The 27700-nt window shown below is 40.5% G+C and overlaps 1 pseudogene; it reads left to right on the plus strand.

Annotated features, from left to right (window-relative positions):
- The window catches only part of LOC101441673 (SERPINE1 mRNA-binding protein 1-like), a 42705-nt pseudogene extending 17511 nt beyond the window's left edge, over positions 1 to 25194 (plus strand).
- The last annotated feature ends 2506 nt before the right edge of the window (positions 25195 to 27700 follow it).

The following is a 27700-nucleotide window of genomic DNA, read 5'->3' on the forward strand; positions in this document are numbered from 1 at the left end:
ATTTTATTGATCCACTCATCTATTGATGGACATTTGGGTTGATTCCAACTTTTGGCAATAGTGAACAATGCTGCTATGAACATTGGTGTGTGTATATCAGTTTGTGTCCTTGTTTTCAGTTCTGCTGGGTATATACCAAGCAGTGGTATTGCTGGGTCATATGGCAAATCTATGGTTAGTTTTTTGAGAAACCGCCAAACTGTTTTCCAGAATGGTTGGATCCTTCTGCATTCCCACCAGCAGTGGATGAGTGTTCCCCTTTCTTCACATCCTCTGCAGCATTTGTATTCTTCTGTTTTTTTCATAGCTGCCAATCTTATGGGAGTAAGATGGTATCTCATTGTAGTTTTGATTTGCATTTCCCTGATAGCTAGAGAGTTGGAGCAATTATTCATGTGCTTTTTAGCCATTTGTATTTCTTCTTTGGGGAAGTGTCTGTTTAAATCTTTTCCCCATTTTTTAAATGGGTTGTTTATCTTTTTATTTTCAAGGTATAGGAGTTCTTTATATATGCAAGTTATGTCTCTTATCAGATATATGGTTGCCAAATAAGTTTTTCCATTGTGTAGGTTCCCTTTTTACTTTCTTGACAAACTCTTTTGAGGTGCAGAAGGCTTTAATTTTGAGGAAGTCCCATTTATCTATTTGTTCTTTTGCTGCTTGTGCTTTTGGTGTGATAGTCATGAAGCCATTTCCTATTACAAGGTCTTGTAGATGTTTCCCTACACTGCTTTCCAAGATCTTTATGGTCTTGGCTCTTATATTTAGGTCTTTGATCCATCTTGAGTTGATCTTTGTATAAGGTGTGAGATGGTAATCCTCTTTCATTCTTCTACATATGGCTATCCAGTTCTCCAGGCACCATTTGTTGAATAGGCCATTGTCTCCCAGTTGAGAGGGTTTGGTGGCTTTATCGATTATTATATGGCTATATATTTGAGGTTCTATATCAGAAATTTCAATTTGATTCCATTGGTCTGTGTGTCTTTCCTTATGCCAATATCATGCTGTTTTCACTACTGTAGCTTTGTAGTATGTTTTGAAATCAGGAAGTGTGATTCCTCCAATTTCGTTTTTCTTTTTCAATATGTCTTTGGCTATTCGGGGCCTCTTTCCTTTCCAAATAAATTTCATAGTTAGTTTTTCTAGTTCCTTAAAGAACTAGATTTTTATTGGGATTGCATTGAATGTGTAGATCAGTTTTGGTAGAATAGACATTTTAATAATATTTAGTCTTCCTATCCATGAACAGGGAATATTCTTCCATTTATTTAGGTCTTCTTTGATTTCCTTGAACAGTCTTGTATAGTTCTCGGTGTGTAAGGTTTTTACCTCTTTAGGCAAATTTATTCCTAAGTATTTGATTTTTTTATTTACTATTGTGAATGGTATTTGTTTCTTGATTTCCTCCTGATCTTGCTCATTATTGGTGTACAGAAATGCTACTGATTTTTGCGCATTGATCTTATAGCCTGCGACTTTACTAAGCTCATTTATGAGTTCTGGAAGCTTTGTTGTAGATCTCTCAGGGTTTTCTATGTATAGGATCATGTCATCTGCAAATAATGAAATTTTGACTTCTTCCTTTCCAATTTGAATGCCTTTTGTATCTGGTTCTTGCCTCAGTGCTCGAGGACGTACTTCTAAGACAATGTTAAATAGAAGGGAGACAGTGGGCATCCTTGTCTTGTTCCTGACTTTAAAGGGAAGGATTTTAGTATTTCTCCTTTGTAAACAATGTTTGCTGTGGGTTTTTCATATATACTCTTTATCACATTCAAAAAATTTCCTTGTATTCTGATCTTTTGGAGTGTTTTTATCAAGAAAGGGTGCTGTATTTTGTCAAATGCTTTTTCTGCATCTATAGATGTAATAATGTGATTTTTTTCCTTCAATCTGTTTATATGGTGTATTACATTGATTGATTTTTTTATGTTGAACCATCCTTGCATACCTGGAATAAATCCCATTTGGTCGTGGTGTATAATTCGTTTAATGTGTTGTTGAGTATGATTAGCAAGTATTTTGTTAAGAATTTTGACTTCTAGGTTCATTAGAGAAATTGGTCTGTAATTTTCCTTTCTTGTGATGTCTTTGTTTGGCTTTGGTACTAGGGTAATGTTGGCATCATAGAAGGAGCTCGGCAATGTTTTTCTGCTTTGATTTTTTGGAATAGTTTCAGCAGGATTGGTCTTAGTTCTTTCCGGAATGTTTTGTAGAATTCACCTGTGAAGCCGTCTGGCCCTGGGCTCTTCTTAGTTGGGAGATTTTTAATGACTGATTCTATCTCTCTGCTTGTGATTGGTTTGTTAAGATCATCAATTTCTTCTTTCATCAATATGGGTTGCTTATGTGTTTCTAGGAATTTGTCCATTTCCTCTAAATTGTCATTTTTGTTGGAATATAGTTTTTCAAAGTATCCTCTTATGATAGTCTTTATTTCTGTGGGGTCAGTGGTGATATCACCTTTCTCATTTCTTATTTTGTGTATTTGCATCTTCTCTCTTTTTTTCTTTGTTAGTCTCACTAAAGGTTTGTCAATTTTGTTGATCTTCTCAAAAAACCAGCTCTTGGTCTTGTTTATCTTTTCAAGTGCTTTCTTATTTTCTATTTCATTTAGTTCTGCTCTTATCTTTGTTATTTCCTTCCTTCTTCTTCCTGTTGGTTTACTTTGTTGTTGTTTTTCTAATTCCATCAAATGTGCAGTTAGTTTTTCAATTTTGCTCTTTCTTCTTTTTTGATATATGAATTTATGGCTATAAATTTCCCTCTCAGTACCGCTTTTGCTGCATCCCATAAATTTTGGTATGTTGTGTTATTATTATCATTTGTTTCAAGGTAGTCATTAATTTCTTTTGAGATTTCCTCTTTGACCCACTGTTTTTCTATGAGTGTGCTGTTTAATTTCCAAATCATGGTGTGAAATCTGGGCCTCTGTCCCTTGCAAATTTCCAGCTTCACTCCACTGTGGTCAGAGATATTGTTTTGTATGATTTTGATCTTTCTGAATTCATTCAGCCTTTCTTTGCTGCCTAGTATATGGTCTATCTTGGAGAATGATCCATGTGCGCTTGAGAAAAATGTATATCCTGCTGTGTTTGGGTGTAATGATCTATATATGTCTATGAGATCCAGCTCTTCTAATATCCTGTTCAAATGTTTTGTTTCTTTAGTGATTCTCTTTTGAGATGTTCTGTCCAGAGTTGATAGTGGTGTATTAAAATCCCCCACTATAATTGTAGATGCATCTATTTTTTCACTTAGTTTTTCCAGCGTTTGCCTCACGTATTTAGAGGCACCCTTTTTGGGAGCATAAATATTTATGATTGTTTGATCTTCTTGACAGATTGTCCCTTTCACTAAAATGTAGTATCCTTCTTTGTCTCTCACAATTGTTTTGCATTTAAAGTCTATTTTGTCTGATATTAATATAGCTACTCCTGCCTTTTTTTGGTTATTGTTTGCTTGTATGATTGTTTTCCAGCCATTCACTTTCAACCTCCATGGGTCTCTGGGTCTAAGATGTGTCTCTTTTAGACAGCATATAGATGGGTCATATTTCCTTATCCAATGTCCCAGTCTGAATCTTTTGATAGGTGAGTATAATCCGTTGACATTCAGTGTTATTACTTTCAAGGTATTATTTGTGTTAGCCCTATTTTGATTGGATTTGTGTTTGTCATATTTTGTTTGCATTTTTTTCCTTCTATTTTTGTCTTTTTTGTTGCTCTTATGCTCTACTCCAACTCTGCCTGTCCTGTTTTTCCTTTCTTCCTGCAGAACTCCCTTTAGAATTTCTTGAAGGGGAGGTTTCTTGTTGGTATACTCTTTCAGTTTCTGTTTATCTGTGAATATTTTGAACTCTCCATCATTTTTGAATGCTAGTTTAGCTGGATAGAGTATTCTTGGTTGGAAATTTTTTTCCTTTAGTACCTTGACTATATCATACCACTGCCTTCTTGCCTCCATGGTTTCAGATGAGAAATCAGCACTTAATCTTATGGAGCTTCCCTTGTATGTGATGATTTTCTTTTCTCTTGCTGCTTTTAGAATTTTCTCTTTGTCTTGAGCATTGGATAATTTGACAAGTATATATCTTGGGTTGGGCCTGTTGGGGTTTATGACCAGTGGAGTGTGCTGTGCTTCTTGGATATGTACATCTGTCTGTTTCAGTAGATTTGGGAAGTTTTCAGCCATTATTTCCTGCAATACTCCTTCTAACCCCTTTCCCTTCTCTTCTCCTTCTGGAATGCCTATAATATGTATGTTTAAGTGTTTTGCATTATCATTCAGGTCCCTAAGTCCTACCTGGATTTTTTCTATCTTTTTATCAACCACTTCTACTATCTGTTTGATTTCCGATGTACTGTCTTCCACATCACTAATTCTCTGCTCTGCCTCTTCTAGCCTGCTGATATTTGCTGCAAGTGTATTTTTGATTTCTTGAACTATGGTGTTCATTTCCATCATATCTGTTATCTTTTTGCATATGTCTGCAATTTCCCCTCCAAGTGTTGTCTTCATGTTTTTAACCTCTTCCTTTACTTCATCAAATTTGTCGGTGATAAATGTTCTGAGATCTTTCATTGCTTGTGCGAAGTTCTGCTCCCCTTCCTGATTTTTAGTTTGTTGATTGGATTCAGCCATGTTTTCCTGATTACTGGTTTGGTTTGTAGATTTTTGTTGCTGTCTTGTCATCATTTTTTCCTTGACAATTTTAATCAGTTCCTTAGCTTCTTTGTCTAGTCTTGGAGATGAATTAGCTGTTCTTTTTGCGTAAGTGTTATATCTTCTCTTTGTCACTTTGTTCTTCTTATTCTAATTTCTTATTGTTGGTTAAGTTCACATTAAAGGAAAGTATTAGTGCCGGGGAAAGGCAATTGTGTAAGCAAGGAAAAAGTGTAAAGTAGTATTGGTGATATATGTTAACAAAGCAACAATATGAGATCTGGGAGGATGGAGGTTAGATTCATGTAAATTGTGTAGAGTTATAGCAGTAGGTAGAGTACCTATAATGAGGTAGACGACTGAATAAGGGAGGAATATGGTATGAACTAAAAAGCTATTGTTTTCATGAGAGAGGGAAAGAGAAAAGAAAGGTAATAGTTTCAAGAGTGGATAACAGACAGAAAACAAAACAGAGATATTAGAAATTAAGATTTAGACACTTTGTGGATCAAAGAAAGGGAGGTGGAATAGAGGAGAGATAGTAGATGATGGTGGATATCAAGATGTAGGGGAAAGTGGATAGTGTAGATAGCCAAAATCTATTCACACAGAAATGAGGCAGTGGAGGATGAGGAAACCCAGCAAATGTGAGGTGTTTCCTGCAGCACCTATTGTATAGTTAAGATAAAACAGAATAAGAAGAAGATGGGGGATGAGAGAGAGAAAGAAAAAAAAACGACTTTGGGGGATACACTGGGAGAAAAGACTAGGGGATAATGCAAAGTTAGCAATCAGAACATTAAAAAAATAAAATAAAAAATTAAAATAGAGTAAAAATAAAAACAAAACAAAACAAAAAAGAAAAAATGCAAACGTTGAGGGCTAGGACATTCAAGAACCTCAGATGGACCTCAGGGCGTGATGGATTCAGGGATGGAAAGTCTGAGATATTGAGGACTCAAGAGGTGTGAGTCTCTGGGGTGTGGGCCACCAGGGTTTAGGGGACTGAGACCTGGCAACCTCAAGTCTGGTTAACAGGAAGCCTGGGAGCACCACAATGCATCACAGCCTACAGGGATCCCCGCAGCTGGGTGCCAGCCCTATGGATGAGGTCATATCCACAAGCTCTATCCTGTGTTCTGTACCCCACAATTCACTCACTTACTAGGGTCTATTCTGTGGATATATCACCAATTGACTTCAGGACCCCTCCCACCCTGTGATCCCCTGGAACGGCCACTTGGGGGCGCCTCTAGGCTGCAGCCAATTTAATGACTCAGATCAATAGCCAGGTCTGGGGAGGGGCTTCAGCTGGAAACGCTAATAACAGAGTCCAACTCCGAAATTCCCACGCTTCGCAAAATAGTCCCCTAATCAGCTTCCAAACGTCTACCACCCTACCAGACCCTGGTGGCGTCTCTTTATTGCTATCATTTTAAGTCCACTGTAGATCGGCAGCCGGGTTTGGGGGGGGCGGGGCTCTAGGCGGAAGCGCTATTGTTTGTGTCCTCAATCAAAAATTCCCCCCGCTTTGCCATAAAGCTCCCGTTTGTCTCCCCAAATCGGTCTGCAAGTGCCTCCTATCCTATTAACCTCCCAATAGGCCGCTCAGGGCTTATGAATTCCCCAGTACTGCAGGGCCTCCAAAAAAAAAAAAAAAAAACTGCCGCGGGAGCACCTGGTGCCGCGGCAGCACCTGATGCTGCGGCTCTGCCCACCCAAAGAGGGAACTTTCCGCTCACAGCCGGGACCTCTGTGTTTATTTTATAGACGTATTTTCTCTGTTGCCTTCCCACCAAATCATTGTCCAGATACCTCCTGACCCGCAAAAATCCTGAAACAGCCTGGTCCCGAAGAGGCTCCAACGCTGCCCAGCTGCTTCCCTGCAGGAGATACTATCAGGCAAGTTCACTCAGCCACCATCTTGCCCCCTCCCTCTGGAGTCTCCTTTGTATGTGATGGTTCTCTTTTCTGTTGTTGCTTTTAGTATTTTCTCTTTGTCTTGCGCATTGAATAATTTGACAAGTATATATCCTGTTGGGATTTATGCTGTTTGGGGTGCATTGTGCTTCCTGGACATGTACATCCTTTTCCCTCATTAGGTTTGGGAAGTTTCAGACTTTATTTCCTCCAACACCCTACTGTACACTTTGCCTTCTCTTCTCCTTCTGGGATGCATATAATGTGTATATTTGTGCATTTTTGTGTTGTCATTCATGTCCCCAAATCCTTGCTGGATTTTTTTTTCTTTTTTTTTTCTTTTTTTTTATTATTGACTTTGTAATAATATTACATTAAAAATATATATATATGAGGTCCCATTGAACCCTACCACCCCTACCCCACCTCTCCCCCCCCCCCCCCCAGCAACACTCCTTCCCATCATCATGACACATCCATTGCATTTGGCAAGTACATCTTTGGGCACCTCTGCACCTCATGGTCAATGGTCCACATCATGGCCCATACTCTCCCCCATTCCATCCAGTGGGCCCTGTGAGGATTTACAATGTCCAGTGATTGCCCCTGAAGCACCATCCAGGACAGCTCCATGTCCCAAAGATGCCTCCACCTCTCATCTCTTCCTGCCTTTCCCCATACCCATCAGCCATCATGTCCACTTTTCTCAATCCAATGCCACCTTTTCTATGTGGACATTGGATTGGTTGTGTCCATTGCACCTCTATGTCAAGAGGAGGCTCAGATTCCACATGGATGCTGGATGCAATCCTCCCACTTTCAGCTGTAATCACTCTAGGCTCCATGGTGTGGTGGTTGTCCTTCTTCAACTCCATCTTAGCTGAGTGTGGTGAGCCCAATAAGTCAGATTGTAGGTGCTGGAGTCTGTTGAGGCTCAGGATCTGGCTATCACATTGTCAGTCCAGAGATTCAGATCCCCTAAATATATCTTAAACCCCAACACTAACTGCACCTCCAGCACATTAGCATGAAAGTCTTATGAAGAGAGATCCCATCTGAGTCCAGATTCATCACACATAAACACCAGTTCCAAAGAGGGGCCATCTGACCTGGTAGTTAACCCCATCGGCCATGACCATAACTCCAATGGGTCTCTTTAGCCCTCAAAGGAACCGATATCTGGGGGTTGTATCTGCTTTATCTGTCTCTCAGACTCTGCTCAGTTGTGCATAAGGGCAATCCTTCTGACAGCCTCCAGACTCTTTTTTAGAGACTCGTAGCCATATAAACTCATTTCTCCTTTCCATTTCCCCCTTACATTAGGTCAACCAGCTTTTTAAAGTCATGTTATTTTATGTAGACAGGGATATTCCGCTGATCCGCGTTGAACCTTCCGTATAAGGTCATTTTCCAGTTGCATCATCAGTTGGTAGTTGATAGTGGTCCCTCGGTGCCAGGGAGGCTCATCCCCGGGTGTCATGTCCCATGCTGGGGGGAAGCTTGCTGGATTTTTTCTGTCTTTTTATTGAGCAATTCTACTACCTGTTTCATTTCAGATGTACTGTCTTCCACATCACTAACTCTTTCCTCTGCCTCTTCAAATCTGCTGTTATTTGCTGAGAGTGTACTTTTTACTTCTTGGATTGTGCTGTTCATCACCATCATATCCGTTATCTTTTTCTGTATGTTTACAATTTCTTCTGTATTCTCTCCAAGTGTTTTTTTAATATCCTTAATCTCTTCATTCACTTCATTAGATTAGTCTGTGATAAACATTTTGAGAGCTTTGATTAGTTTTTGATGTTCTGCTCCTTTTCCTGGTTTTTAGTTTATTCATTGGATTGGGCCATATTTTCCTGATTATTGGTATGGTTTGTAATTTTTTGTTGCTGTCTGGTCATCATTTTATCTTGATGATTTCATTCAGTTGATAAGCTTCTCCATCTAGTTTTGTGATTTATTTAGTTATTGTTTTTATGTGCATGTTAAGTCTTCTCTTTGACACTTTGTTCTTCTTATTCTATTTCCTTATTGTTGTCTAAGTTTCCTTGAAGGAAATTATTAAGGCCAGGGAAAGCAAAAGGGGTAAGAAAAGAAAAGGTATAATAGTAGTATTGATTGTAAGTTTTAGCAGAAGAATCATGAGAGACCTAGGAGAATGGATACTAAAGTCATGTAAGCTGTGTAGAGTTATAACAGTAAAAAAGTGGAGTACCTCCAATAAGATGGTAAACTGATTATGGGGAAGAACATAGTATGAATTAAAAGACCAGTGAGGTCAGGAGTGAGGGAAAGAGAAAAGAAAGGACAATACTATAAAGAGTGAATTAAAAGATAGAAAAGAGAATAGAGGTATTAGAAATAAAAATTCAGAAAAATTGGTGGCTTAACAAAGAGAGGTGGAATGTAAGAGAAACAATAGATGATGGAAGATAGAAAGATGTAAAGGAAAGGGGATAGTGTTGATAGTCAAAATCAGTACACAGAGAAAAGAAGAAATTGGGCATAAGGAATTGCAGCAAATAAGAAACACTTCCTGTAGCACCCAATATAAAAAAAAAGTAAAGAAAAAAGAAGAAAAAAAAGGAAAAAGCAAGCAAGGAAAACAAAGAAAGAAAAAAGGACCATGGTGGGTTAAAAAGGAAGGAGAAATAAGAAAACAAACCAATAAAAAAGACCAGACAAGCCCTCAAGCAAGGAATCCTCTTTGCAATTGAATAAACTGCTTAGGAGTCTGCCCTTACCCCTTTCTCCCTTCCTCACTTCCCTTTCTCCCAGGGCAGCAGGAAGGCCATGTGAGAGCTCCCCTCAGATATTCAAATGGGACCCTGGTGAACCAACTCACCACAGAAAATAATGACTCTTAGTTTCTTGAGGGAGAGCACCCGCACCTTGCCAGGAACCCTAAATATGCTATTGGAAGCCTGCAAAGCACATCTTACTGTCCCTCTTCCTTAGGTATGTTACTGGGCCGGGGAGCTAGTAAATTTTCTGACTCCACCTTCTCCCAGACAAAGTCTCTCTATCCCAGTGTGTTTAGGTAAATTGGGCTCTTTCAGCAGATTCACCTCTCCTCTCTTCCTAGGCTGTCCCCAAGCCAGCTGGTATGGTCTTTCAAGATCAAAAAAAGGGGGGCCAGAAAACCGAACCTGCACTGCTTGGGCCCCTCTGCATCCCCCAGCAAAACCCTCCCACTCCCGGAGCTAGTCCAAGACCAGAGGTCTAGGGGAATGCCAGAGTTGGGGAGTGCTTGCCTTGGGGAATGCGGTCTCAGAGTACATGGGCCTGGGCATCGTGCACCTGGGAACAAGGGGCTCAGGAAAACTGCCCTGTGACCGGCAGTTTTCAGGGAACCCCGTGGCCATCAGCACTAGGGGAAGGGTTTTGCCTGCCCACAGCTTCTGGCTTCAGTGTTAGAAACCTGCAGTTTACCTTGAGCCAGCACTTTTGCAGTAGTCTCTCCAGATCAATGTCCAGACACCTCCTGCTTTGTAGGTTCCCAACACTGCCCGTTTCAGCAAGAGTCCATCCCCACTCAGCTGGTCCTCCACAGAGAAGCAATGAGGGTGCACTCACTCAGACATCATCTTGCCCCACCGCTAATAAATTTCATTAGTTAGACCTTAGCTGATATAGCAGGATAACTTTATGTAGTATAAATAGTAATAGGTATAATTCACCATTTTGGTATGCTTATCTTTGAGAGCACAAAAAAATGAAAATATTCCTAATGTTAAGAAGTAGAAATGACAATTCAAAAACAGCCTTTGAAATATCTTCGGTATTTCATTTTGCTTAACAACTGCTTCCTTTTGTTCCAGGGAGCTACAGCATAGTCAGATCTTCTAATTTTGCAGTGTTTCCTTATAAATATTGTCTAGTCTGAATGCCTTTTTTCCCAACCATGACAAACAGGACTAAGGACCCTGAAATCTTAAATCTACAATAATACAAAAAACAAAAAGTATAATTTGCTTTACGGTGCTTGTTTTTCTCCCTATGCTCACATATGGCACTTAATCAAATGAGATTAATTAATTAAAACATTTCCAACCTCTAATATTAACTGCATTTGTGAAGGCAAAGTCACTATATTATAGTTGAGTCTGATGATCTGATCTTGTTTACATCCTGTTGATTTTTTGTTTTGTTTTGACTTTTTTGGACCCTTAAACACTGAGTGTATCAGGGCTTTATATTCTATTATCTGTAATATATGAATTAAAAGTACTATTTCGATGGTGTTTGTTCATCATTTGTAACAATATTTCACAACAATGCAAGATATCAGTAGTGGTGTGATGTGTGGGATTCCTGTAGGCTATGCATGACTGCTCTGCAAGCTCAGAGCTTTTCTAAATATATACATACATACATGCATACATAAACAAACAAAATAAATCAATTGGGATACTTCCTCAAAACAAATATTCAACATGTGTGCTGTTCTTCTTCACCATCTTTTGTTATCTTTTTATAATATGTATAGCTTCTTTAATATTGTCCTTCTCCTTAAGGAAAGAACCCATGTCTTGTTCTTCTGATTTACACATGGTCTCACTTAGGTTATCTGGTTCATTTTAAGATGCTAACTTTGGTTGAATAACAAAGCAGTTGTGATTGTCGCCGAATCATGTTCGTATTGCCCATTACAGAAATCTGACATTAATTTAGGCCTTTGTTGTCACCCTCACATAATAGAAACTAGGTTTTTGGGGGGATAATGTTGGGAGGTAATTTGGACAGTGCTTAATTATTCTACAAATCTTGCCTCTTATATGTATGAGTCTACTGATACTTTTATACATAGAAGAAAATGAGGCAATGGAAAAGCTTCCTTATATTAGAAGTGAGTTAGGGCTCATTACTTGAGTTCAGAACTATCTTTCCAATCCGGTTGGACCCTGTGCTTCACTTCCAGTCCAGATTCCATCACCACCTGGGGCCTGATCATGAAGTGAACAGACTCAAGCTGTGTGAAATATAATCACTAAATACAGACCTAACTTGTATAAATGTGGACTAAATTAAATAGGTGACATAAATAAATTATTTGTAACTTTTCTTATTTCATTTAAAATAAAATTGGCTGCAGACTTGGCCCAGTGGTTAGGGCATCCGTCTACCACATGGGAGGTCCGCGGTTCAAACCCCGGGCCTCCTTGACTCGTGTGGAGCTGGCCCACATGCAGTACTGATGTGCGCAAGGAGTGCCCTGCCATGCAGGGGTGTCCCCCAAGTAGGGGAGCCCCACACTCAAGGAGTGTGCCCCTTAAAGGAGAGCCGCCCAGTGCGGAAGAAGCGCAGCCTGCCCAGGAATGGCGCTGCACACACGGAGAGCTGACACAACAAGATGATGCAACAAAAAGAAACAGAGATTCCCGTGCCGCTCACAACAACAGAAGTGGACAAAGAAGATGCAGCAAATAGACACAGAGAGCAGACAACTGGGAGGGGGGGGGATAAATAAATAAATAAATCTTTCAAAATAAAGTAAAATAAAATTACATGAAGAAATCTTTAAAGTTGCACTGATGTACATATAAGATACAAAGTTGTAATATTTACAAAAATACTAGGGCAAAGGAAGGAGAGAGCAGATCTATATCGGAGCAAAATTTCTGTATACTAGGCAGAAGATCAAGTGTTAACACAATGTAGAAGAATATAAAACACTATAAACAGTCTAGACTTATCAAAGTTATTGAGACGATTCCACAGAACAATAGAAAAATACAGATCGTTCTTGTGCACAAGAGATAAACCATGTGTTAAGAATGAAACCAGCCTCAGGGTTCAACTCATAAAAGTGTGCTTCCTGAACATAATAAGAGAAAATTTCAAGAGAGACACAACTATAAAACATGACTCAAGAAAAAATATAAAATCTGACTACACTTATAAAAAGTGAAGAGATTGAATTAGCAATTAAAAATTTTTCTGCAATATAAAACACAGACCTAGATACCATTACTGGTGAATATTATAAAATACTTAAAGTAGAATTACTAAATATTTTCACAAAATCTTTCAAAGTATAGTGGAGCAGGAAATATTTCTCAATGCAATCTATAAGGCCAGTGTCACCTTGATATGAAAAAGAGATGAAGAAATTACCAATAAAAATTTCCTCTGGTAATAAATTGCAGAACTTCTCAACAAAATGCTAGTATACTGAGTCTACTATCAAATAAAAAGGATTACTCTCCATGACCAGTGGGCTTTATCCCAGGAATTGAAGGTTGACTTAATATCTGAAAATTAATCAATGTATTAGGGAACAGAGGACAGAACTTGCATGAATATGTGCATGTTCATCTTTGTACATGTAGAAAAAACATTTGAAAAATTCAACACTTTTTTATACCACAAGCATTCAACACACTAGAAATATAAGGGAGCATCCTGACCCTGATACATAGGATATATGGAAAATCCTCAGCTAATATTATACTAACATCAAAAGACTAAACGCTTTTCACCAAGTTCAAGAACAAGGCAAGGACATCTGCTCTCACTGCTGCTATTCAGCATTGCCCAAGGAGAACAAGACAGAACAGGAGTAAGTTTTAAAATATTCAAACTGAAAAGTAAAAAATAAAATTACTTTCCATTAGAAAATAACATGATCTTTTTAACAGGTAATCCTATGAAATCCATGAAAATTTTATTATACTTTATACATAATGTCAGCAATATTCTAGAATACAAGATCAATTGATAAATATCAATGTTATTTCTGTTCAAAAATGAAGTTAAGAAAACAATTCCATTCATAACAACATAAAAATAATAAACTTAACCATAAATTTAATAAAACGAATTTACGTATGCTGAAAACTAAAAGATCCATTGAAAGAAATTAAAGAAATATATAAACAAAAAACATCCCAAGTACACAGATCTGAAGATTTATTTATCATTGAGATGGCAGTATTATCCAAATTGATCTACAGAGTCAATTATATCTATATAAAAGTCTCATCCTACTTTTTTAGATACATTGACAGGTTTATTCTAAATTTCACAGGGAAATGCAAGAGACACAGAATGGTCAAAAGTGACCTTAGTTGTAAGGATTTATTTTGGGAAACTAAATTCTATTCCTTGAATCAATCTGTCTATCCTCATGCCTGGACCACCCTGTAGTAACTACTTTGTAGTAAGTTTTGAAATCATGAAGTGAGACTTATCTAACTTTGTTTCTTTTCAATTTATATATATTTTTTTGCTATTTAGATCCCCTTGCAATTCTATGAAAAACTGAGGATTCACTTTTCAATTTCTGAAAGAAATATCTGGATTTCTGATAGAGATTATATTGAATCTGTAGTTCCTTTTGGGTATTTTTGATATCTTAAAAATATTAAGTCTTCAAATCCATCAATATTGGATTTGCAGCTATTAATTTAGGACTCATTTAAATTTTTTAAAAAATACTTTTTAGTTCTTAGTGTACAAGTCTTTTTACCTTCATGACCTATTTTATTCCTAGATATTTTACACTTTCAGATGCTATCACGAACGAAATTTATTTGACTAATTTTATTTCTAGGTTGTTTATTGCTGCTGTACAAAAACTCAAGTGATCCTTTATGTTTTAATCTTATACCCTTTAACTTTACTGATTTTGTTTATTAGTGCTCTAGCTCTTGGTGGATTCCGTGGGATTTCTGTAAAAAAGACCACATCATCTGCAGTTAAATATAGACCCCTCTTACTGTGCTGGACTTACCACTCCCTTTCCTCCTCCAGGTGCCAGCCGCCCCTCTCCATCTTGCTGTGGGTTCACAGGAGGCTGGCCTCCACTGGCTCCTTCATTCAGGTTCAGCTTGGGGTGTAGCTTGTTTAAGCCAGTGGAGCCTCAGAAAAATGAGGAGAGAAAACAAACTGTTCAGGGACATTTGGACCACTCCTCAAGGAAGGATTGACTGTGGCTGTTCCTCTACCTACGGCCATAGTTCTTACTGGACATCTTCCTTATATACCTACAAATATTTCCATCTCTCTTAGCTGCTTTTGAACTTTTGGCTTATAAGTGATAACATCTTTCCTTTAACATCAATATCTTATAAATAGTATCTTATAAATGGAATCTTTATTAAATCATCCTATTCATCTATATTTATTATACCAGGTAGTGGGGTCACTAACACACACAGAATTTGGTTAAGGCATTAGCACTTGTGCGGCGGCTTGCTCGGTCGGTAGAGGTGGGGTCTGGCTGCGGACGAGGGGTCGGTCCAGCTCTGGACGAGGGGTCGGTCCCGCTTGGGACGAGGGGTCGGTCCCACTTGGGACGAGGGGTCGGTCCGGCAGCAGACGAGGGATCGGTCTCACAAGGGGTTGCGCGGTTCGGCTGACGGGGTCGCCCGGCGAAGCCGGCGACAAAGGGGTCGCCCGGCGAAGCCGGCGACGAAGGGGTCACCCGGAGAAGCAGGCGACGAAGGGGTCGCCCGGAGAAGCAGGCGACGAACTGGGGACAAGGGAGGCCAGGCCCTTGTCGGGGGCTCTCAGGACTGGAGGGCGCACGGCAGAAGAACTACCGCGGAGACAAGGTAAACACGCAAGTCCACTTTATTGAGGGAGAGGCAACAGTTTTATAGGGACTGGGGAAGGCTGATTGGTCGAAGCCACGCCCTATTCTGATTGGTTGCCTGCGAAAGGTCAGTGGGCGGTACTGGACGGGGGAGGGGTGGTGCTTAGGGATTGGCTGTCGCTGTTGCTGGGGGAAGGGGCAGGGTTTAGGGATTGGTGGCTGCTGTTGCTGGGGTGGAGGGCAGACTGGATTTTTCCGCCCACGCCTGGCTGTTGCTGCTGTCGGGGGAAGGGAAAAGGGCGGGCTGGATTTTTCCGCCCACACCTGGCTGTTGCTGCTGTTGGGGGAGGGGAAAAGGGCGGGCTGGATTTTTCCGCCCACACCTGGCTGTTGCTGCTGTCGGGGGAGGGGAAAAGGGCAGACTGGAATTTTCTGCCCTGCGCCTGCGCAGGGAGAAGGAAGAAGGGTGCCGCCCCACAAGGCATCGGGTGGCGCCATCTGGGAGGAGGGGCGGCCGCGGAAGCATGGCTGCCGAGAAGGGGAGACCCGAGGGCACTCTGCGCCCATGCCGAGCTTCCTTCAGGGGTGGCGGTGGGCCCGACCAACCACCCTATTATGGGGGCAGCGGAATTAGGCCTACCGCGGCCGCTCCCCTGCCAGGCCAGCAAACCACACTTCAGCCCGAGGGGTGACCGCACACTTGGAAGTACATACTTAATGTGGGATTCTAATATTAATTTGTTCACATATTGAACCCTCTCATTATCCCCTCCTGGGGATACTGGATATTGTTCATCACAAAGATGTAGTTATACCACAAATACCCAAGTATCACTGCTGGTGACAAGACATGGAGTTAACACAAAGGGTTTAGTAAATTGACATCTACAGGCCACAATCTGCTTCCTCTTTCAGTAAATAAATGTTATTGAAACTAAACCACATCCACTTTCTTACATGTTATCTATGGCTCTTTCTAGCCCTCAAATGCAGAGGTGAGTAGTAGGGACACAGACCAAAATGTGCACAAATCCTAAAATGTTTTCTCTTGCTTGTTACACAAAGAGTTTGCTGACTCCTGCATGGCAACAGGAGGATATTGTGACAAATTGTAGGTTTAAAAAATCACAACACTTGAGCCCAGTCTCCAAATCATCTCAGTCTCGGATAGAATTTAGGTGATTTGCCCTTAATCAAACCGGACACACCAAAAGCTGAAATAAAACTTAGCTATAAGAACATGGCATTATCTAGAGCCTTGTCAAGATTTATACAAAATATTCATTATTATTATACATTAGAAACCAAACATACAAAGATACCTGACATATACAGAAAAAGCTCTTGACAATAAAAACAAAACACCAAATTATTCATATGTTGCATTTGTCAAATAGATGTATTAAAGAAAGTGTTATATATATATATATTTTGTTTAAATAGGGAACTTTATGAGCTGATGGAAATGTGTATCTTGATTGGGGTGGTTGTTACATCTGTAATATTCAATAATAGTCGAATAAGAGTTTCAGGGTCCCTAAGAGTTACCTCCTGAGAGCTTCCATGTTGCTCAAATGTGACCAATCCCTAAGCAAACTCAGCATGTAAATGCATTACCTTCCCCCGCTGCGTGGGATGTGACTCCAGTGATGAGCCTCCCAGGTGCCAAGGTATTTCTATCAATCACCAGTTGGTTATGCAACTAGAAAGAGAAATTGAATAAAGGGAGAAATGGTAAAGACAAATGAGTTTATATGGCTAAAAGACTTCAAAGTGAGTCAGGAGGTCTTCAGAGGGGTTGTGCTTACACATATCTCAGGAGGATCTCAGAGACAAAGTAGATACAACCCCAGTAGTGGTGCTCTTGAGGGCTATAGAGACACCCAGATACTGTGGTCATGACAGATGGCTCTGGAGTTCTGTGCCTCCCCATGGACCCTACCTTGGAATTTGTGCTCCTGAGTATGATGGAGTTGGACTCAGATGTGATGTCTCTACACATACCCCTTCTGTCACTTTTACTGAACCTGTGGTTAGTGCCCAGGTTAGTACACACAACTAAATGAGGTAGATCTTACTTTTATCACTCATTTGCACATGGATTTTACAGAAAAGCACTGATTGGGAAATAACTTAACCAAAGTTACACAACTAGTGGGTGGCACAGCCAAGCCTCTAACCAGTATATCTTGGCTCCTATGTCCCTCCCAGAGACTATCTTCTGTCTTCAGATTCACTCAGGATGAAGACTCCAGAGAGGAGGCAGAGGAAGGCTTGTAGAAAGGGGATCAAAGCATCCCCTGGCTTATCCCATGGCCTCTCATCTCCATGGCACACTCGCTTAACCAGAGTAGCTGCTCAAAGAAGTCATAATGACACCAGACCCCTTCCAGCTAATAGGCCATGTCCAACACACATCTTGGAGCTACATACACATTTTAAAATGGTCTTGAAGTGCCCAGTGCTGTTAAGGGTCATCACCAATGTATCCAAGGCCCCTGTTCTAAGGTTACCACTATGCCACAAAGAATAGAAAATATTCACACACATCCAAAATTCCTTCCACATTCTTTCCTGGATTTTTGGAAGCACCTTCCCTAGCTTACTCTAGCAATCTCCAAAATGTACCCTAAATTTTAAGTTTAAATCCTTTTATAGCCATTGAGGCAGTGGTCAAATGAGGGGAAGAAAATCCTGGTGATCCTGGGCCACTGCTACATCCAGCAGCTGCTCTGAGGAGGGATAGCATAGGCAGCTATACCATTCTTTAGCCAGTAATCCTGTTGACTACCCTTCCCACCTGGGACTCCAGCTTCTCCCCATGAGAAGTCTCATTCTGTGTACTCACTCCCATTCCAAACCTGACACAGCCTGTGGTGTGCTGTTAAAAGAAAAGAAAAACAGCAACACTTGTTTTCTAGAATTGCCTCAGTAAAGACATGAATGTCTTTAATTTCTGGCTAGATAGCTTCCTGAGTATTAAGAGTAAGACTTATTTTTTCCCTTCAGGTGTAGGATTTTTTTAAATGCAGGAATATCGGTACAAAGAAGGAAGAGGAATTCTTTAGATAGATTCTATGTACAGGTGCTCAAATAGAGTCTTCATTATCTTAGAGACCAGTTAATTCTGATGGAAGTCTCTCTCCTTTGGAAGATTGAGACCAGTCTCAGTTGTCTTTACTTTTTCCTTTTTGCTCTACTTTCCAGGTTAGAATTATTTCCAGAAGGGCCGTCACCAGAAGAATGAAGAGGGGTGACTTATAGTAATAGCATATGGAGAATTGCATATCATTTCAGGGAGAAGAGTTTTATCCTGTCCCAGATACCAGATCAGGATGACTGTAGCATGCTCACAGATGGGGTTGGTAATTTAGAAGTAGAATCACATGTGTGTGCTCTGCCTTTTGTCCCTGAAGCCTTCATCCATGGATTACAGAAAAGGAAGTGTTGCTAGAGTTCATCTCCACCAACCCATTTAACATGGATATTAGGCTGGAACAGGAGGTCAGAATTCAGCAACATTAAAATGGAATTTCTGCCCTCATGGATCCTCCAATTTGTTTGTGGAGACCAAGCAGAAAGTTGTATTGTAGTATAAGGGGAACCATGATATTAGTAAATGTTGAAAATTGGGGAGAACCAATGGGGAGGCCACATAATCAAGGCTTAGAGGTTGTCAAAGAAAGAATTTCAATGCTCTTTTTTGTTCTCTACTTCCATGACACCATCTCTTTCTAGGACACCATTATCTCTTTATGTGATAGTGCAATAACCTTCTACATTATTCTCCTTCATCCAGTTTGGCCCTCTGGAATCCATCACTCCAATAAATGGAAAGAACTTTAAATTCTTAAGAACTTCTAACTTCTGCCTTTTTCAGCTAATGCAGACAGCCGAAAATGCCATTACTTGCACCCTACAAAGAATAAAAATCATGATAATCTACAAATTTCCACATTTTTTGAGTTCAGCAAGGAGGTGAGATCACATTGTACCAGTGGGTCAAGGAATCCAAAGGAAATCAGATGTTATATGTGCTATAGGGAAAGAGGACTGACTTGTGGCATAGCATATAAGGAAAATGAGGTTATCCTAAAAGTGGGTGCAAATTCAAGTAAATAGTTTAATGAAATGAAAAAAGAAAATTTAGAATGCTTGTGAACTACAGATACAAGCTAAATTCATATGTACATGCAGGCTTTTCTCCATGGTTGTGGGAGTTTGATATTATTTCTGAATTCCAAAAAGAGATATTGATGATATTTGTAAACTGATCAGATTCTCTAGGCATTATACCCCTTTGATTGTATTAAATTCAGAGTTTTTACTTTTACTTTATTAAATCAAGATTATGGGTTTGATTTGACCACGTCATTAGGGCTTGCAGGATTGAGAGTCAGCTGCCTTATTGGGCTATATAAATGGACTCTCAGTCAAGAACATGGAAGTAGATACATGTAGAAGATACACAGAGGAAGAGAGACATCTCTATAGACACAGAGGAGACAACTTTCTGTTGGGGCTCCAGAGAGAGATGAAATATTCACCTTGTAGTTTACCGCTGACCCTGGGAAGCAAACAGAGCAGCTGAGCCAGGAAAGAAATGAATCCTAGTAGGAATGATGAGCCCACCAAACTTACAGCTGAGATCAGAAGAAGCTGAGCCCATGGAGCCTTAAGAGGAAGAGGAAGGCTGAACCATCGTAGAGAAGGCCACCTTCTTGCTTCAACATGTGGCAACAGAATTTAGGTGAATTTAAGTGAGAAAGTATAAAATTTTTATTTTTTTATTTTTTATTTAATTGCCTTTTTTAAAAAAAGATACATAGATCACAAAAAATGTTACATTAAAAAATATAAAAAGTTCGCATATACCCCACTCCCCACTCCCGACCCCCTCCCCCACTCCTTCCATATCAACAACCTCTCTCATCATTGTGGCACATTTATTGCATTTGGTGAATACATTTTGGAGCACTGCTGTATGGCATAGATAATAGTTTTACACTTTACCCCAGTACATTCAATGGGTTATAGCAGGATATATAATGTCCAGCCTCTGTCCCTGTAATATCGTTTAGGACAACTCCAAGTCCAGAAAATTCCTCCACATCACATCTCTTCTTCCCTCTCCCTGCCCTCAGCAACTTCTGTGGCCACTGTCTCCAAGTACCTTTTATGGTACCATGAGTCGGACTCCTTAGGGCCTTATGACTGTAAGCTTCTACCCCAAATAAACACCATTTTTAAAAGGCAACAGACTTCTGATACCTTGCATCAGCACCCCTTTGGCTAACTAATACAATGGTCTTCCACCAGTCTTTCATGAAAAAGATGTGGAGCAGATATGAGACAAGAGGAATCATCCCTAGTAAAAGTTAATAGCTGCCAATGGCAGACACTTCTCCCTAAAGAAAAAAATGCTTAAGCCTTGGGGAAAAAGCAACAGTGTTATCTGCAGTGCAGCATTAAAGTTAAGCTGTGGTGGGGTAAGACAAAACAAAAAGGCCCTCTACCTTTAAGGACAGAGAATAAAGTGTTTCGGTTCCAAGCCTTTGGAGGACTTCTGCTGGGAGAGGACAAGATCATGGAAAAATTCCCATGTCCAAAACAAAGAACAATGGAGGTTGGACCCCCTGTCCTCTTCCACCACTCTAGCTAGCAGTGAGTAACAAGCAACAGGAGGCTACAAGTGAAGGAGAAACACAATTGTGAAAAGAGAACTCTGAAGCACAGACACATAGGAAAGGTCTAAACCTTCCACAGGATCATTAGGGAAAAACACAGCAGCATACAAGTAACCACCTTAATGACAAGGCAACAAGGTAATGCTTGAGAAATTTGAAGGAGATGATGTCCTGAATGTAACCAAACAATAACAAATCCAAACAAATATCAATAGTATTACACAATGCCCTATTCAATCAGCCTAGTAGAATACCACAAGTGCACATCATCTATAAACTTTTATCTTTACTGTTCAATATAATCATGATGGGCATTCAATCAAAGAAAGACAAAACACAAGAACAAATAAGCAAACCAAATTTCAAACTAAGGAAAATAAAAATAGCAAACTGTAAAGAGACAGAACAATCAACAGAACCAGACTCAAAAGAATTACATTTTGGAACTATGAAAAGGGGATTTAAGAAAACTATGATTAATATATTAATATCATTATTGAAAAGATGGAAACATGTCTGAGCAGATGAGGAATCTAGCAGAAAGAAAGATACTTCAGGAAAGTGTCAAATTTATGTGAAAAGTAAGATATCTGGTAAGAAATATGAAGAATGCCTGCAGTGGGTTCATCAGTAATTTGGCACCATAAAGAAATGAATAATGGGACTTGAGGAAAGGTAAATATATAGTATGTATACCAAAATACAGATTGTGCTTAACAGTATAAATATGAGAATGTTCTTCTTTTGCTAAGTGTTAAGAATATGGTAATACATGGAAAAATTACAATTAATGTAACATATGGATATTAGTTAACAGTCATAGTGTAATATTTTTGCAAGAATGGCCAAGAAGATGTTATATCACTTCTAAAGGACAAAAATAGGGGAATATTAGGGGTTATGGGATTTTTCCTTTTGTAGTAATGAAAAGGTTCTAAAATTGACGGAGGTGATAGGATCACAACTCTTTGATGAAAATGAGAGCCCCTGAGTGTGTGTTTTGAATGACGTATTCAAAGCTTGGGCCTTAATAACTCAGGGAGTCCAGTGGTGGAAGATGGACTGTAGCTAACAGAAAAAATACGAGAATGTTCTCTCATGAACTCTAACAATATACAACACTAATACAGAGTTATTAATCATAACTGGGTAGGTTGGAGAAAAAACACACCAATGTAAGTTAGTGGCTATTGTTAGTCATCCATATATTTTGAAGATGCTCTTTAATAGTTTGTAACAAATGTTTCACAACAGTGCAAGGTATTGGTGGTGGGGTGAAAAATAATGAATTAAAAAACAGCAAGACCAAAGCATCCATGAGCTGTGGGATAATTTTAAATGATCTAATATATGTGTAATTGTTATTCAAGAAGGAGAAAAAGAGGGAACAGAATAAAAAAACACTTGCAGAAAAAATTATTTCTATTTTTTCAAAAAGATTGAAAAACACCAGCCAAGCAAACTTCATTCCACAAACTTAGTTTAAACACAATGCTCAGTTACTGTTTCACAGTTCTGTAGATCAGAGTGGCATGCATCACTTAGCTGGGTTTTCTGCTTGGGTCTCACAGGCTGTAAAATTATTCAGGTGTCAGCTAGTCCTGCAGTCTGATCTGAGGCTCTGAGAATGCCTCCAAGTTTCTTTTAGTTTTTGGAAGAATTCTTTTCTTGTGACTGTGGTACTGAGGTCTCTGTTTTCTTGCTGTTAGCAGGGAATGTCTCTTCGGTAGCCATGTGATCCTCACACAACCCTGAAGCTTCCTTTTACAAAGCAGCAGGGGAACATATTTTAGGAATTGATGGATTAGATTAACCCACCCACAATGATCAATCTTTTGATTAAATCGAAGTCTACTTATTTGGACCTCAATTAAATTTGAAAAATTATTTGTGATTTGCATATAAGTCGTCATGGGAAGACTATGCCATCATATTCACAGGCTCTGTTCGAACTAAAGAGGAAACATTGATAATTCAGGGTATGTATAAGGAAGTCGCCTTCAGGAATCAGAGACATCTCATACAACCAGTTGAAAGCCTTAAATGGAGAAGTGATGCTTTCAGCAGTCACGAGGGAGAAGTTCCATCTCTTTACCTGCCCACCAGCTTCTCCTGGAGAATTCATCAGAAACCTTCCTTGGAGTTCCCAGAGTGCAGCCTGCCCAAGGAATTAGGACACGTGCATCCCCACAACTGTGAGAAACAATTTTACACAATCTCATAATAGTTTCAGATATCTCCTGTCAGTTCTGTTACCCTAGAGAATTCTGACTGATACAGCTTGATGCTTGGCATGGTTCTTGAGAAACAGAAGTTTAAACATGGAATTTCTGAGTTGGTTTGGGGTTTTTACAATTGGCTCTCTACTGTGACTAGATCCAAAGGCTCCTTTTACTCTCTTTGAACAACAAATATGCCCGTGTTCTGCTAAATAAAATACTTTGCTAATGCTTTGCTATGTATATGTATACAGATTGATATGATGGCTTAATTAACTTAAGCATAAGAAAGCAGTGTTTCTATTTTATTAAACTTCTGTTAAAAATTGGGAGAATATGAAATAAACAAAGCATTTTCTACACACAGCATAATCATGTTACTGCATAATCCTTTATGATATACATATACACAGTTACAGGTTCACCAAACTGGTGGACACAGCAAGTTACCTGGTCCCGTCCAGCCAGAGTCCAGAAAGGAGGCAATATAAATACACACACACACACACATACACACAGACACATATATATACACATACACACACATACATATACACACAGACACATACATATACACACATATACACACAGACACATACATATACACACATATACACACAGACACATACATATACACACACATATACACACAGACACATACATATACACATACACACAGACAGACACATACATATACACATACACATATACACACAGACACATACATACACACACATACATATACACATACACACACAGACACACACAGACACATACATATACACACACACACACACATGTATACGTATATCTGCTTCAACGGCTCTATCCTGACAACCAGAGTGAGGAACAAGAGTCATGGAACCACTGGAAAGCTGAAATCGGTGCTGCCGGGATCCTGCGGGAGGAGCTGCAGCAGGTGCCCGGGCTGGCGCGGAGTGCGTGCGGGAACGCGCCCGGGGCCGGCCTCCTGCCCGCGCGTTTAGGGGAAGGCTTGGGCGCGCGGTCCGAGCCCATTCCTCCAGTGACGTGACGGCGGCGCGGGTCCCTTGCAAGCGCTGAAGGCGGCCGAGAACCAGCGGCAGCAGCGGGGGCGGGGCGGGCCCCGGCCAGGCGCGCAGCTCGCGCGCACCCAGACCGCTCCAAGCTGCGGCAGGGGCGCCCAGAGCCCCGGGAGGCCGGCGCCTGCCCCCGCGGACGGGCGGGCGGGGAGGAGGCAGCCGCTTACGAGGCACGAGGACGCGTCGGGAGGCTTGGCCGCAGACTTCAGGGCGAAGGGAAGCACCCGGCGGGGACCGGAAGGGCGACCCCCTCGTGCAGGACGGTTGAAAGGCACCTGAAGAGCAGGGCGCAGGTGGAGAGTCCTGCTGATCGACCCATGATTGACCGGGCTCGCGGCCGCGGTGGGCCTGAAGAGGCCGAGGAGCCCGCGGACCTGGAAGGGGCCGAGGAGGTGGCTTTGACTCTCGGGGCCATCGTGAAGGTGAGAGGCCCGGCGGGAGTGAGCGCTCTGGGCGCAGCGGGAGGACAGCCGCGGGGCAGCGGATCTCACACGTGGGGAACTGTCAGAGACCGGTTAACCGACTTGGACCCAACAAATGTGACTGCGGAAACACCCGAAGGCGAAGAACAGCCAGTTGCAGACGCTGAAAATAAGGAGAATGAAGTTGCAGAGGTAAAGGGAGAAGGTCCAAAGGAGATGACTTTGGATGAGTGGAAGGCTATTCAAAATAAGGACCAGGCAAAGGTAGAATTTAAAATCCGAAAACCAAATGAAGGTGCTGATGGGCAGTGGAAAAGGGATTTGTTCTTCCTAAATCCAAGAGTGAAGAGGCTGATGCTGAAGATTCCGTGATGGACCATCATCTCGGGAAGCCAGCAAATGAGGTAACATCTCAGCTGGAGATGGATTCTGGAGACCTTGGCCGCCCAGGACGTGGTGGCAGGGCAGGACGTGGTGGGCGTCGTGGGCGTCTAGCCGTGGCAGGACTGACACGTCAGGTGCTTCTGCTCCTGCAGTACACGAGCCAGAGGCATTCCCAGCTCTGGCTTAGCTGGATGCCAAGAGCCAACCCTGGCTCCTTTGTGGACCCTCCTCTCTGAGGCTTTATTTGCTTAAGGACCCAAACGACTAAGAAATTAAAACAACAACAACAAACAAAACGACTCTCATTCATACCATTCACACCTAAAGACTGAATTTTGTCTGTTTTGAAAGTGCACTTCTCTCGCTACACAGAGGTAACAAATATGGTAGTCAGTTTTGTATTTAGAAATGAACTGGTAGCAGGGATGTTTTCATAAATTTCAGAGATTATGCATTCTTCATGAATGCTTTTGTATCACTGCTTGCAAATATGCATTTCCAAACTTGAAATATAGTTGTGAACAGTGTGTACCAGTTTAAAGCTTTCACATTCATTTGTGTTTTTTTTTAATTAAGGATTTAGATGTACCCCCAAATACGAGCTGGTTTTAAATATTGGACATACCAATTTTAATACCTGCTTTGCATTTTCACACATGGTCAACTTGGACATGTATACTTGATTTGTCAAATTTTATGCTGTCTGGAATACTAACTGCTATTTTAACTTAGTTTAATATTTTCATTTTGAGGAAAATCTTTTCGATTCTCTTGATAGCTGTATATATGTTAAATCTTTATATACAAAGTATCAGGACTTGAAAAAATTCAAAGCATGTAGGTTTATTAATCTTGCTCCTGCAGTGATGCATGGTTTATTAGGTTCAAGTCATAACTCAAAATTTCAGCTCTGTGTACTTAAAAATATGTGACTTTCCCAGAAAGGAACACAACACTCCCCAGAATGTACCCTATCAGTTTTTATTTGTTACAAAATATCCCCCAGTATACCCGCTGTTCTAGTTCTCTTCATTTGTCCTGAAATAGGAAAAGTGCTAACCAGGAAGGTTTTTGTTTGCTGATTAACAAAGCTTCCTGCATGATGTTTCACTCTTAGGACTGAACAATACTCACTAAATATTTCCCCAATACTCCATGCCTGGCCCATGGAGCGACTTTGTAACAGAGAAATGCAAAATATCACCATTGTATATGACTACACACATACTTATAAAGGCAAGGTTCTGGGTGAGAGTGTTTTTGACTCCTTAACAGAATTCTTCAGAGTTAAAAGATATAATAATATTGGCTGGTTTTTCCTAAATACACTGGATACAGTTATTAAAGAAAGGAATGAGCTGACGGCTTCAAATTTGAAACTTAAGTGCCACATGAAGGCTATGAAACTTTCTACGAGTGATCTGAAAGAAAATCTTGTTTCCTTTAGCCCCAGACTCGAGATCTTTGGAAACCAGATCCAGAGTCTCATTGTGTGAATATCATATTCACAACGGAAACTAAAATCTCTTTTAGGGAGTCTGCTGTTAAAGTGAGGGCATTGATTTGAAAGGAATGATATCCTGAAATAGGAATGGGGACAGAAGAGTTGTTTCTGATGTTAGTGGGGTGACTGATCCTGACTCTCCAGGGGATGTATGACTGCAACTACACAAGGAGGTCAAGAAGAGTTTGCTTGGAATACAGGAGATTCGCTAGGGTGTCTCTTACTCCTACCATGCCCTGTGATTAAAGTCAATGCAAAAGTGCAACAACCCAATCTAGGCAGGACTACCAGGGGCCCAGAAACATCAGGAATGCAGGTGTGGGTCACCCCACCAGGCAAAGAACCACAGCCAGCTCCTGAGGGGGACTCAGCCCCCTGCACCAGGGAAGCTCCTGGGGCCCTGCCTGCTCAGCCTGGGAGTCCCACTCAGGAGCTTCCAGGAACTCCCACCACTGCCTGTCAGCACAAGCCCCCTTCTGTCCCCTTCCCTGCAGGTCTATTCTCAAAGCACTGCATAAACTGGAAGGTTCCAGGTGCTCTTCCAGGGTGGCTACAGAAGGCAGAGGGGAGGTGAGGAGTCTGGGTCTCCATATCCACACAGCGAGCACAAAGTCCTTTCTCAGAGTGCTGCCCAGCCCGCACTGGGTGGACCTTCATTTCACATACAACTCCAGCTGTGCTCTGATGGACTTTATGGCATTTTGGCTTTTTCAGACGATGGGAAGTTATTGTCCATGAGCTTTACACCTGTCCACATTCACTCAGAGCACTCAGGTACAATGAGTCAGCCTTTAAATTTAACGTTCAATGCATTGCATGGGCCTTCATCACATTCCAGCTGGAAAGAAATCAGCTGCCAAACAGCGCTGGAGAAAATTCAACAATTTGAATATGGAACGTGAATTAGAAATACTTAGGAACATTAAAGTTATTCTTGATAAGTGTGAAAATCATGTTGAAGAACATAGTAAAGTATGATATATTTTTTTAAAAGTATGAATGCTGAAATGCTGAGGAATGACATTTGTATACATCTGTAAATTGAACATAATTTTTAAATTAAAAGCACAAAATACAGCAAAAAAATAAAATGAGAGAATGGATTTGTTTTTTGTTATATTCTAAATTTCTACATAGAAAATGAGTAGAAAGATGAACAGGAAAGAAAAAAAAATGGATTCTCCACTAACACTCTTACAATAATGAGGAACAACAGTTTACCAAAAAAAGGAAAAAGCGGGAAAAAGGTAAGCATGCAAGATTCAAAAAATATATATTAACAAATATGTAATACAA

Source organism: Dasypus novemcinctus, chromosome 8, assembly GCF_030445035.2.
Source record: "Dasypus novemcinctus isolate mDasNov1 chromosome 8, mDasNov1.1.hap2, whole genome shotgun sequence".
Lineage (NCBI taxonomy): Eukaryota > Metazoa > Chordata > Mammalia > Cingulata > Dasypodidae > Dasypus > Dasypus novemcinctus.